The sequence below is a fragment of the Pongo abelii genome, chromosome 13 (genome assembly GCF_028885655.2).
Source record: "Pongo abelii isolate AG06213 chromosome 13, NHGRI_mPonAbe1-v2.0_pri, whole genome shotgun sequence".
Taxonomy (NCBI): domain Eukaryota; kingdom Metazoa; phylum Chordata; class Mammalia; order Primates; family Hominidae; genus Pongo; species Pongo abelii.
This window is the reverse complement of record NC_071998.2, coordinates 70,551,241-70,565,118: the sequence shown is the minus strand read 5'-3', so window position 1 is coordinate 70,565,118 and position 13,878 is coordinate 70,551,241.

Genomic DNA, 13,878 nt, shown 5'->3' with positions numbered 1-13,878 from the left:
CCGCTTGCCCACCCTGCTTCTTGCAGTCCTCAGTGTCTATTTCTTGCCATCTTTATATCCATGAGTACCTAGTGTTTAGCTCCCACTTACAAGTGAGAACATGCTCTATTTCGTTTTCTGTATAAATTCACTTAAGATAATGACCTCCAGGTGCACCCATGTAGCTGCAAAGAACATGATTTTTTTTTTTTTTTTATGGCTGTGAGCATTCCTGGGTGTATATGTAACCCATTTTCTTTTCTTTTCCTTTTTTTTTTTTTTTTTTTTTTTTTTTTGAGACAGAGTCTCTCTCTGTCGCCAGGCTGGAGTGTAGTGGCGTGATCCTGGCTCACTGCAAACTCCAACTCTGTGGTTCAAGCAACTCTCCTGTCTCAGCCTCCTGAGTAGTGGGATTACAGACACGCACCACCATGCCAAGCTAATTTTTGTATTTTTAATAAAGATGGGGTTTCACCATGTTGGCCAGGATGGACTTGATCTCCTGACCTCACGATTTGCCCGTCTCAGCCTCCCAAAGTGCTGGGATTACAGACATGAGCCACCACTCCTGGTCCGTAACCCATTTTCTTTATCCAATTCACCTTTGGTCAGCACCTAGGTCGACTTCATGACTTTATTATTGTGAATAGTGCTTCAATGAACATGCAAATTCATGTGTGTCTTTTTGGTAGAACTTTTTTTTTTTGATATATAACGTGTAATGGGATTGCTAGGTTGAATGGTAATTCTGAGTTCTTTGAGAAATCTACAAACTGCTTTCTACAGCGGCTAAGTTACATTCCCACCAACAGTGTGTAAGTGTTTCATTTTCTCCATAGCCTCACCAACATCTTTTGTTTCGACCTTATAATAATAGTCATTCTGACTGATGTGAGATGGTATTTCATTGTGGTTTTTTGATTTGCATTTCTCTGATGACTAGTGATGATAAGCATTTGTTCATATGTTTGCTGGCCACTTGTATGTCTTCTTTTCAGAAGTGTCTGTTCATGTATTTTGCCCATTTTTTGATGTGGATATTTAGCTTTTTCAATCATTTAAGTTCCTTACAGATTCTGGATATTAGACCTTTGTCAGAGGCATAGTTTTTAAATATTTTTTCCCATCATGTAGGTTGTCTGTTTACTCTGCTGATAATTTCTTTTGCTGTGCAGAAGCTCTTTGGTTTAATTAGGTCCCATTTGTCCATTTTTGGTTTTGTTGCAATTGCTTTTGGTGACTTAGTCACTGTATTAGTCCATTCTCATGCTGCTATAAGGACATACCCAAAGTTGGGTAATTTATAAAGGAAAGAGGTTTAGCTGACTCACAATTCCACAGAGCTGGGGAGGCCTCAGGAAACTTTCAATCATGGTGGAAGAGGAAGCAAACACGTCCTTCTTCACATGGTAGCAGCAAGGAGAAGTGCAGAGCAAAAGGAGGAAAGCCCTGTAAAACCATCATATCTGGTGATAACTCACTCATTATCACAAGAACAGTAGCATGAGGGTAACCACCTCCATAATTCAATTACCTCTCACTGGGACCCTCCCATGACAAGTGGGGATTATGGGAGCTACAATTCAAGATGAAATTTGGATGTGGGCACAAACAAACCATATCATTCTGCCCCTGGCTCCTTCCAAATCTCATGTTCTCACATTTAAAAACCAATCATTCCTTCCCAACAGTCCCCTCAAATCTTAACTCATTTCAGCATTAACTCAAAAATCCAAAGTCTCATCTGAGACAAAGCAAATCCCTTCAGATTATGAGCCTGTAAAATCAAAAGCAAGTTAGTCACTTCCTAGATACAATGGGGACACAGGCATTGGGTAAATACACCCATTCCAAATGGGAGAAATTGGCCAAAATGGAGGGGCTACAGCAGAACAGTCAAATCTTGAAGTTCCAAAATGATCTCATTTGACTATGTGTCTCACATTCAGGTCACGCTGATGCAAGATGTGGGTTCCCATTGTCTTGGGCAGCTCTGCCCTGTAGCTTTGCAGGGTACAGCCTCCCTCATGGCTGCTTTCACAGGCTGGCATTGAGTATCTGAAGCTTTTTCAGGTGCACAGTGTAAGCTGTCAGTTGGTCTACCATTCTGAGCTCTGAAGGACGTGACCATCTTCTCACAGCTCTACTAGGCAGTGCCCCAGTATGGACTTTGTGTGGGGGCTTCCACTCCACATTTTCCTTCCACACTGCCCTACTAGAAGTTCTCCATGAGGGCTCCTTCCCTATAGGAAACATTGGCCTAGACATCCAGGTGTTTCCATACATCCTAAGAAATTTAGGCAGAGGTCCCCAAACCTCAATTCTTGACTTCTGTGCATCCACAGGCTCAACAACACATGTAAGCCACCAAGGCTTGGGGCTTGTGCCCTCTGAAGCAATGGCCTGAGCTGTACATTGGCCCCTTTTAGCCACCACTGGAGCTGAAGCAGCTGGGATGCAGGGCACCATGTCTTGAGGCTGCATAGAGCAGGTGGGCCCTGGGCCCAGCCCCTGAAACCATTTTTCTCTCCTAGGCCTCCAGGCCTGTGATGGAAGGGGCTGCCATGAAGATCTCTGACATGCTCTGAAGACATATTCCCCATTGTATTGGTGGTTAATATTTGGCTCCTCATTATTTATGGAAATTTCTGCAGCTGGCTTGAATTTCTTCCCAGAAAATGGGGATTTATTTCTTATCTCATCGTCAGGCTAAAAATTTTTCAAACTTTTATGCTCTGCTTCTTCTTGAATGCTTTGCTGCTTAGAAATTTCTTCTGCCAGATACCCTAAGTCATCTCTCTCAAGTTCAAATTTCCACAAATCTCTAGGGAAGGGGCAAAATTCCACCAGTCTCTTTGCCAAAGCGTAACAAGAGTCACCTCTGCTCCAGTTTCCAATAAGTTCTTCATCTCCATCTGTGACTACTTCAGCCCGGACTTTTGGTCAAAACCATTCAACACATCCCTAGGAAGCTCCAAACTCTCTCATATCTTCCTGTCTTCTTCTGAGCCCTCCCAATTGTTCCAACCTCTGTCTGTTACCCAGTTCCAAAGTGGCTTCCATATTTTAGGGTATCTTAGTAGCAGTGCTGCACTTTACTGGCACTAAGTTACTGTATTTGTTCATTTTCATACTGTTATAAAGAAATACTTGAGACTGGGTAATTTCTTCAAAAAAATAGACATTTAATGGACTCACAATTCCACATATCTGGGGAGGCCTTACAGTCATGGTGGAAGGCAAATGAGGAGAAAAGGCATGTCTTACACGGTGGCAGGCAAGACAGCATGTGCAGGGGAATTATCCTTTATAAAACCATCAGATCTCATGAGACTTATTCACTATTACAAGAGCAGCACAGGGAACCCCCCCGTGATTCAATTACCTCCCATGGGGTCCCTCCCACAACATGTGGGGATTATGGTAGTTACAACTCAAGATGAGATTTGGGTGGGGACACAGCCAAACCATATCAGCCTGTCAATATTTAACTGTTTTTTTTTTGTTTATGATTTTTGTGAGTACATATTAGGTATATATATTTATGGAGTACATGAGATGTTTTGATACAAGCATACAATGTGAAATAAGTATATCATGGAGAATAGGATACCCATTTCCTCAAGCATTCATTTTTTGAGTTATAATCAATCCAATTATACTCTTTAAGTTATTTAAAAATGTACAATTAAATGATTGACTATAGTCACCCTATTGTGCTATCAAATAGTAGGTCTTATTCATTCTGTGTATTTTTTTGTACCCATTACTCATCTTCACTAAGCCCCAATACCCTTACCAGCCTCTGGTAACCATCCTTCTACTCTCTATGTCAGTTAGTTCAATTGTTTTTTTTAGATTCCACAAATAAATAAGAACATGTGACATTTGTCTTTATATGCTTGGCTTAATTTACTTAACATAATGATCTCTAACTCTATTCATGTTGTTGCAAATGACTGGATCTCATTCTTTTTATGACTGAATAGTACTCCATTTTTCATAGGGACCACATTTTCTTTATCTAATCATCTGTTGATGGACACTTAGGTTGCTTCCAAATCTTAACTATTGTAAACAAACAGTGCTGCGACGAACAGAGGAGTGCAGATATCTCTTCAATATACTGATTTCCTTTCCTTTGCACATATACCCAGCAGTGAGATTGCTGAAACACATGGTAGCTCAATTTTTAGATTTTAAGGAACCTCTAAACTGTTCTCCATAGTAGTTGTACTAATTTACATTCCCACCAACAGTGTACAAGGGATCCCTGTTCTCCATATTTTTGCCAGCATTTGTTATTGCCTGTCTTTTGGATATAAGCCATTTTAAGTGGGGTGAGATAATATCTCATTGTAGTTTTGATTTGCCTTTTTTTGATGATCAGTGATGTTGAGCACCTTTTCATATGCTTGCCTGGAATTTGTATGTCTTCTTTTGAGAAATATCTATTCAGACTTTTGCCCATTTTTGATCAGATTATTAGATTTTTTTCCTATAGAGTTGTTTGAGCTCCTTATATATTCTGGTTATTAATCTTTTATCGAGTGGGTAGTTTGCAAATATTTTCTTCCATTCGATGGGTTGCTTCTCACTTTGCTGATTGTATCCTTTCCTGTTCAGAGGCTTTTTAACTTATGTGATCCCATTTGTCCATTTTTGCATTGGTTGCCTGTCTTTGTTGGGTATTACTCAAGAAATTTTTGCCCGGACCAATGGATTTTTTTCCCCAGTGTTTTTTTATTGTAATTGTTCCATAGTTTGAGGTTTTAGATTCAAGTCTTTAATCCATTTTGATTATTTTTTTGTATATGGGCTAGAGATAGGGGTCTAGTTTCATTCTTCCACATATGGACAACAAGTTTTCCCAGAACCATTTCTTGAAGCACCATTGTCTTTTTTCCAGTGTAAGTTCTTGGCACTTTTGTTGAAAATGAGTTCACTGTAGGTATGTAAATTTGTCTCTGGGTTCTCTATTTGTTCTATTGGTCTATGTGTGTGTGTTATTATGCCAGTACCATGCTGTTTTGGTTATGAGAGCTCTATAGTATAATTTGAAGTCAGGTAATGTGATTCCTCTAGTTTTGTTGTTTTTGCTTAGGATAGCTTTGGCTATTCTGGGTCTTTTGTGGTTCCATATAAATTTTAGGATAGTTTTTTTCTATATCAGTGAAGAATGTCATTGGTATTTTGATAGGGATTGCATTGATCCTGTAGATTGCTTTGGATAGTATGGACATTTTAACAGTATTGATTTCTTCCAATCCATTAAAATGGAATATTTTTCCATTTTTTGGTGCTCTCTTTAATTACTTTCATTAGTCTTTTATGATTTTTATTTTAAAAATATTTCACTTCCCCAGTTAATTCCTAGATATTTAATTTCATGTGTGGCTATTGTAAATGGGATTAATTTTTAATTTCCTTTTCACATTGTTCACTGTTGGCATATAGAGTTGCTACATTTTTATATGTTGATTTTGTATCCTGCAAATTTACTGAATTTGCTTATCTGTTCAAATAGTTTTCTTGTGGAGCTTTTATCTTTTTCCAAATTCAAGATTATGTCATTTGCAAACAAGGATAATTTGATTTTCTCCTTTCCATTGTGAATGCCTTTTATATATTATTCTTATCTCATTGCTCTAACTAGGACTTCCAGTACTATGTTGAGTAACAGTGGTGACAGGGGGCTCTTTGTCATGTTACATATCTTAGAGAAAAGGCTTTCAGTTTTTCCCATCTGTATGATACTAGTTGTGGATCTGTCATTTAGGGCTTTTGCTATGCTGAAGTATACCTTCTATTCCCAATTTTTGATGGTTTTTCTCATGAAAGGATGTCGAATTTTATCAAATGCTTTTTCAGCATCAATTGTAATAATCATGTGATTTTTTTGAGGCTCATCATCAGTGCTAAACTCATATGGTTTTTATCCTTCATTCTATCCCAGGAATAAATCTCACTTGATCATGATGAATGATGTTTCTACTGTGTTGGTGAATTTGGTTTGCTATTATTTTATTGAGGATTTTTGAATCAATATTCATCAGGGATATTGGCCTGTAGTTTTCTTTCTTTACTTTCCTTGTATTTTTTTTTTTTTGTCTTTTTTTTAATGTCTCTTTGTCTGATTTTGGTATACTGGCCTTTTAGAATAAGTTTAGAAGTAGTTCCCTAGCCTCTGTTTTTTGGAATAGTTTGAGTAGCACTGATATTAGTTCTTCTTTAAATATTTACTAGAATTCAGCAGTGAAGCCAGCAGGCCATGGGATTTTCTTTAGTGGGAGACATTTTATTATGATGTTACTCTTATTACTTGTTACTGGTCTGTTCAGGTTTTGGTTTTCTTCCTGGTTCACTCTTAGTAGGTTGTATGTATCTAGGAATTTGTCCCTGTCTTCTGGATTTTTCAATTTATTGGCATATGGTTGCTCATATTAGACACTAATGATCATTTGAATTTCTACAGTATTAGTTGCAATGTCTCTTTTTTCATTTCTTGTCTTATTTATTTGGATCTTCTCTCTTTTTTTATTAGTTAGCCTGGCTAAAATTTGTCCATTTTGTTTAACTTTTTAAAAAACCAACTTTTTGTTTCATTAAACTTTTGTATTGCTTCTCATTTAAATTATATTTATTTCTGCTATGATCTTTGTTATTTCTTTTCTTCTACTAATTTGGGGTTTGGTATGCTTATTTTTCTGGTTCTTTAAGATGCATTGTTAGATTTTCATATGAATTTTTTCCTTTTTTTTTTGATGTAGGCACTCAAAGCTATAAAATTCCCTCTTGGTACTGCTTTCACTGTATCCCATAGATTTTGGTATGTTGTGTTGTCATTATCATTTGTTTCAAGAAGTTGTTCAATTTCCTTCTTAATTTCTTCATTGACCCAGTGGTCATTCAGGAGCATATTGTTTAATTTCCATGTAGTTATACAGCTTCCAAACTTCCTCTTGTTATTATTTTCTAGTTGTGTTCCATTGTCATCAGAGGAGATGCTTGATGTCATTTTAATTTTCTTGAATGTTTTAAGACTTGTCTTGCAACCTACATATGGTCTTTCTTTAGGAATAATTCATGTGCTAACAAAAAGTATGTGTATTCTACTGCTCTTGGATAAAATGTTCTATAAATATCTAATAGATCCATCTGGTCTACAGTGTAGATTCTGTCTGATGTTTTGTTGTTGGTTTTCTATCTGGAAGATCTGTCCAATGCTGAAAGTGGGGTGCTGAAGTCTTCAGCTATGATTATATTGGGGCCTATCTCTCTCTTTAATAATATTTCCTGTATATATTTGGGTGCTCCAGTATTGGGTGCATGTATATTTACAATGGTTATTATCCTGTTGCTGAATTGACCCTTTATCATTATATAGTGACTTTCTTTGTCTCTTCATTTTTATTATTATTATTTTTATTATACTTTTAAGTTCTAGGGTACAAGTGCACAATGTGCAGGTTTGATACATAGGTATACATGTGCCATGTTGGTTTGCTGCACCCACGAACTTATCATTTACATCAGGTATTTCTCCTAATGCTATCCCTCCCCCAGCTCCCCACCCCCCGACAGGCCCTGGTGTGTGTTGTTCCCCACCCTGTGTCCAAGTGTTCTCATTGTTCAATTCCCACCTATAAGTGAGAACATGCTTTGTTTGGTTTTCTGTCTTTGTGATAGTTTGCTCAGAATGATGGTTTCCAGCTTCATCCATGTCCCTGCAAAAGACATGAACTCATCCTTTTTTATAGCTGCATAGTACTCCGTGGTGTATATGTGCCACATTTTCTTAATCCAGGCTATCATTGATAGACCTTTGGGTTGGTTCCAAGTCTTTGCTATTGTGAATAGTGCTGCAATAAACATACGTGTGCATGTGTCTTTATAGTAGCATGATTTATAATCCTTTGCATACATATCCAGTAATGGGATTGCTGGGTCAAATGGTATTTCTAGTTCTAGATCCATGAGGAATCACCACACTGTCTTCCACAATGGTTGAACTAATTTACACTCCAACCAACAGTGTAAAAGTATTCCTGTTTCTCCACATCCTCTCCAGCATCTGTTGTTTCCTGACTTTTTAATGTTTGCCATTCTAATTGGCATGAGATGGTATCTCATTGTGGTTTTGATTTGCATTTCTCAAATGACCGGTGATGATGAGCATTTTTTCATGTGTCTGTTGGCTGCATAAACGTCATCTTTTGAGAAGTGTCTGTTCATATCCTTTGCCTACTTTTTGATGGGGTTGTTTTTTTCTTGTAAATTTGTTTGAGTTCTTTGTAGATTCTGGATATTAGCCCTTTGTCAGATGGGTAGATTGCAAACATTTTCTCCCATTCTGTAGGTTGTCTGTTCACTCTGACGGTAGTTTCTTTTGCTGTGCAGAGGCTCTTTGGTTTAATTAGATCCCATTTGTCTGTTTTGGCTTTTGTTGCCATTGCTTTTGGTGTTTTAGTCATGAAGTCCTTGCCCATGCCCATGGCCTGAATGGAATTGCCTAGGTTTTCTTCTAGGGTTTTTATGGTTTTAGGTCTAACATTTAAGTCTTTAATCCATCTTTATCCAATTTGCCAGTATGTGTCTTTTAATTGGGGCATTTAAGCCCATTTACATTTAAGGTTAATATTGTTATGTGTGAATTTTATCCTGTCATTATGATGTTTGCTGGTTATTTTGCTTGTTAATCGATGCAATTTCTTCATAGCATCGATGGTCTTTACAATTTGGCATGTTTTTGCAGTGGCTGGTATGGCTTGTTTCTTTCCATATTTAGTGCTTCCTTCAGGAGCTCGTGTAAGGCAGGCCTAGTGGTGACAAAATCTCTCAGCATTTGATTGTCTGTAAAGGATTTTATTTCTCCTTCACTTGTGAAGCTTAGTTTGGCTGGATATGAAATTCTGGGTTGAAAATTCTTTTCTTTAAGAGTGTTGAATATTGGCCCCCACTCTCTTCTGGCTTGTAGGGTTTCTGCTGAGAGATCTGCTGTTAGTCTGATGGGCTTCCCTTTGTGGGTAACCCGACCTTTCTGTCTGGCTGTCCTTAATATTTTTTCCTTCATTTCAACCTTGGTGAATCTGGCAATTGTGTGTCTTGGGGTTGCTCTTCTCAAGGAGTATATTTGTGGTGTCCTCTGTATTTCCTGAATTTGAATGTTGGCCTGCCTTGCTAGGTTGAGGAAGTTCTCCTGGATAATATCCTGAAGAGTGTTTCGCAACTTGGTTCCATTCTCCCCATCACTTTCAAGTATACCTATCAAATGTGGATTTGGTCTTTTCACATAGTCCCATATTTCTTGGAGGCTTTGTTCGTTTCTTTTTACTCTTTTTTCTCTAACCTTGTTTTCTCACTTCATTTCGTTAATTTGATCTTCAATCACTGATACCCTTTCTTCCACTTGACCGAATCACATACTGAAGCTTGTGCATGCATCATGAAGTTCTCGTGCTACGGTTTTCAGCTCCATCAGGTCATTTAAGGTCTTCTCTACACTGTTTATTCTAGTTAGCCATTTGTCTAACCTTTTTTCAAGGTTTTTAGCTTCCTTGTGATGGGTTTGAACATGCTCCCTTAGCTCAGAAAAGTTTGTTATTACTGACCTTCTGAAGCCTGCAAGGAAATTCTCTCCTGTGCCTGGCTCAGCGGGTCCCATGCCCAGGGAGCCTTGCTCATTGCTAGTGCAGCAGTCTGAGATCAAACTGTGAGATGGCAGCCTGGCTGGGGGAGGGGTGTCCACCATTGCTGAGGCTTGAGTAGATAAACAAAGAGGCCAGGAAGCTCGAACTGGGTGTAGGTCACCACAGCTCAGCACAGCCTACTGCCTCTATAGACTCCACCCCTGTGGGCAGGGCATAGCTGAACAAAAGGCAGAAGACAGCTTCTGCAAACTTAAACATCCCTGTCTAACAGCACTGAAGAGAGCAGTGGTTCTCCCAGCACGGCGATTGAGCTCTGAGAACGGACAGACTGCCTCCTCAATGGGTCCCTGACCCCTGGGTAGACTAATGGGGAGACACCTCCCAGGAGTGGCCAACAGACACCTCATATAGGTGGGTGCCACTCTGGGACAAAGCTTCCAGAGGAAGGATCAGGCAGCAATATTTGCTATTCTGCAATATTTGCTGTTCTGCAGCCTCCGCTGGTGATACCCAAGCAAATAGGGTCTGAAGTGACCTCCAGCAAACTCCAACAGACCTGCAGCTGAGGGACCTGACTGTTAGAAGGAAAACTAACAAACAGAAAGGAATAGCACCAACATCAACAAAAAGGACATCTACACCAAAACCCCATCTGTAGGTCACCAACATCAAAGACCAAAGGTAGATAAAACCACAAAGATGGGGAGAAACCAGAGCAGAAAAGCTATTTTGAATAGTGTGTCTTTTGGAGCCAAGAGCTGTGCAGCCTGGGGTTAGGGGAGGGGTGGTTCCTGTACTTCCTTAGCCATCCCAGCTGGTATCTCAGTAGGTCACATGCCCTGCCCAGTGCAATGGCTCTGGGCCTAGTTCAGCACTAGGACTCACCTAAAAGTTGCAGTCCTCATAACTTTGACTGCCTTTCAAGTTTACTTGCAGACACAAAGTGCTTTAGCCCTCAGTAGTGAGGTTTGCAGGCACGCAAGTTCTCACCCATGAGATCTGCTTTTCTCTCTGGCTAGGGCTGCTTTAAATGCTCCCTCTGTGGGCAGACGTCAGCAGAGTTTGGTTGGGGTTTCCTTTCTACTCTAACAAGGCAGCTCTAAGTTCAATGCCTCACAATTGCTGTGTTTTCCCTCCTCCAGCATCCAGAGAGGTTCCCAACACCAAGCCACTGCTGGCTGGGGTTGGGGAGGGGTGGCATCAGCGATTCAGAACTGTTTTTTCCATGTCTTCAGTGCCTCTTTCAGCGATATGAAATTGCTCACTTGATTTTTGGCTCTTATGAAGGTGTTTTTTCCATGTAGACAGTTGTTAACTTCATGTTCTTGTGAGGTAGACAATCGGTGGAACTTTCTATTCCACTATCTTGTTCTGCCTCCCACCTTAACTGCTTTATAAAGGAGGCTATTCTTATAGGTCTTCCAACTGACAGCAGGAAGTATTGAAATTCTTGAAAGATCACCTAACTTTGTGAGATTTCCAGCTCTATTTTCATGTCAACCATGTTGTATAAGTGCCAGATAATAACTTCTCAATGCTTCTCTGAACTAACATTCTGAACCTTTTTAGGTTTGCTCCTTGATATCTGAAGTTTAACCCAGATAGCAAGGAGCAAACCAAGGAGAAAAGAGAAATTTTCTTTTTCAAAATAGAAAAGTGATTAACAGGGTTTTCATACCAAATAAGTATTTATATATTTACCTGTAATACATGAATGTATTGTACCTAATAATTGTGTTCTCTTTGGAAAATGTAAAGCTATTTGAGGAATAAGCTGTTTTTTTTTTCCGCAAAGACTCTAAGCTTCTGAGGTAGAACTATATTTCACTCGCATCTGTAATCAGAACCTAATATGATGTCTATAAAATAGTCAATAAATAGGCAACAGATAAATTAACAGATAGAGGCATGACTTTCTTTCCAGATGAACACGTTCTTTAAAAGGTGCCAAGACATGAGCAAAGAGAAAAATTTTGTTTCCAGGCACAGAGTGGCATCTAACATGTAAATGATACAGATAACAAGTGCTACAGCAATTCGAAGGAGGCACAAAAGTTCTTATTGGGTTTCCATAGGAGAAACCATTTGAAAAAGGGAAAGATGGCTTTTGAGTTAATCTATAGGGATGAGTTAGAAGGAAATTAGCTTTTGGCCTAATCTTGTTTTTAAATCAAATTTGCAAAGTGATTATACTACAGATGAAGTAATGACATAACTCACTATACTGAGACTTGCAGAGCTTATGGTGATGGTCCAAAATATAAAAACAAGTAATTGTGGACAAAAATTACAAGCAAATCCTGATGAACTCAGAACTCCAAGCTCTTTCTGTGTCATCAAGTGGCCTTTGAGAGTAATTTTTGGTGGAATAGTAGAAACTGCCTGTAGAATGTGGATGGAAAATAATAGCATTGAGGACTTTTGAAATGTATATAGGTGGCATGTTAGAATGAATGGTCTCTGTCATAGTATCAATGAATGTGGAGGACCCATTGAAAGGTTCAATGGAAAGACTAACTGACAACAGTGACATTAGCAAAATGGCAGACTAGGAATCTCCAAGCTTTGGAAATACCAAAAACACCAAAGAATAACTAGAAACTGGCTTAACTAATCTTCTAAAAGCTCTGAAGAAAAGATTTATAGCAAATGAATGTGTGCTCAATCAGGAGAAAGCTACCTTCAAATGGTGGGAACTTATGTGGTGTTTTCACCTGCCTTTGCCCAATTTCCAATCCCTCTTCTTGTGTATCACGGTCTTGGCTTGTAAGAGGTGGCAGCCTAGTTACCAATTCCCCCTCTCAAACTGGGGCGAGTGGAGATCTTATTTGCAATGTTCTAAACTGTCTGAGGGCTGCTTAAAGGCCTGGTTTCTGTTACTCGTAACTCACAACCCGGGTAGTAAAAGTGTCAGTCTATGCTTGTACAAGCTGCAGAGAGACTTTAGACCTGAGGATATCTCTGATAAAAGATTACAGTGGAGACATAGAATAGACCATCTAAGGCCCCAAGGAAAATCTAGGGTGAGACTCTTTGGGAAATTAAGACAGTTGAGAGAAGTCATGTATATGGTAGAGTTGAGAAGGCCACTTTCAGACCCAGGAAAGACACATACTCCAAAAACACGTTAAACTTCCACCTTCAGCTGATCCCTAGACTCAGAGCCAATGCAGCTAATCAGTGAAGTACTGTCCCAGACAGAGTCTGTCTTCAAAAACTGGAAGATGTGGCTGTTTCCAGATGCCCAATTTTCAACAATGACAATAAATCATAAGACATGCAAAGAAATAAGAAAACATGATCTATTTAAGGGAACAAAATAAATTCACAGAAATCCTTCTTGAGAAAGCCTGGAAAAAAGAATGAAGAAAGAGATCAGAGATTAAAGTACCTGTGGCACACCACAAGAGGACCAACACGTGCACTATGACAGTTCAAGAAGGCAAAGAGAGAGAACAAAGGGCAAAGAGATTATTTGAAGAAATAATGTCTTAAAATCTCCAAATTTGATGATAGATATGAATCTATACATCCAAGAAGCCCATTAAATGCTTTGTAACATAAACCCAAAGATAGTACACTGAAGCATATTGTTACCAAACTGTTGAAAGACACAAAGAGAGGACCTTTCAAGCAGCAACAAAAAGTGACTCATTATGTGCAAGTCATGATAAGTAAGATTATTGACAAGGCTGGGCTGCATCCTTGCCCAAATCTCATCTTGAATTGTAGTTCTCATAATCCCTACCAGTCATGGGAGGGACCCTTTGGGAGGCAATTTTATCATGAGGGCAGTTACCCTCATACTGTTTTCATGATGGTAAGTGAGTCCTCACAAGATCTGATGGTTTTATAAGGGACTTTTTCCCCTTTTACTCAATTCTCCTTGACATCATGTGAAGAAGGATATGTTTCCTTCCCCTTCCACCATAATTATAAGTTTCCTGAGGCTTCCCTAGCCATGTGGAATTGTGAGTCAATTTAACTATTTTCTTTATAAATTACCCAGTCTCAGGCAGTTTTTTTATAGCAGCGTGAGAATGGACTAATACAATTATCAACTGATTTATCAGGTAGAAACTTTGGAATCCAGAATTGGTGGGCTGATATATTTAAAGTGTTACAAGAAAAAAAAAAAAAAACTGTGAACTGATAATTCTATGTCCAGCAAAACTGTCCACCATAATGAGGGAAAAATTAAATACATTTTCAAATAAGCAAAAGCTGACATGTTCATTACCACCAGATC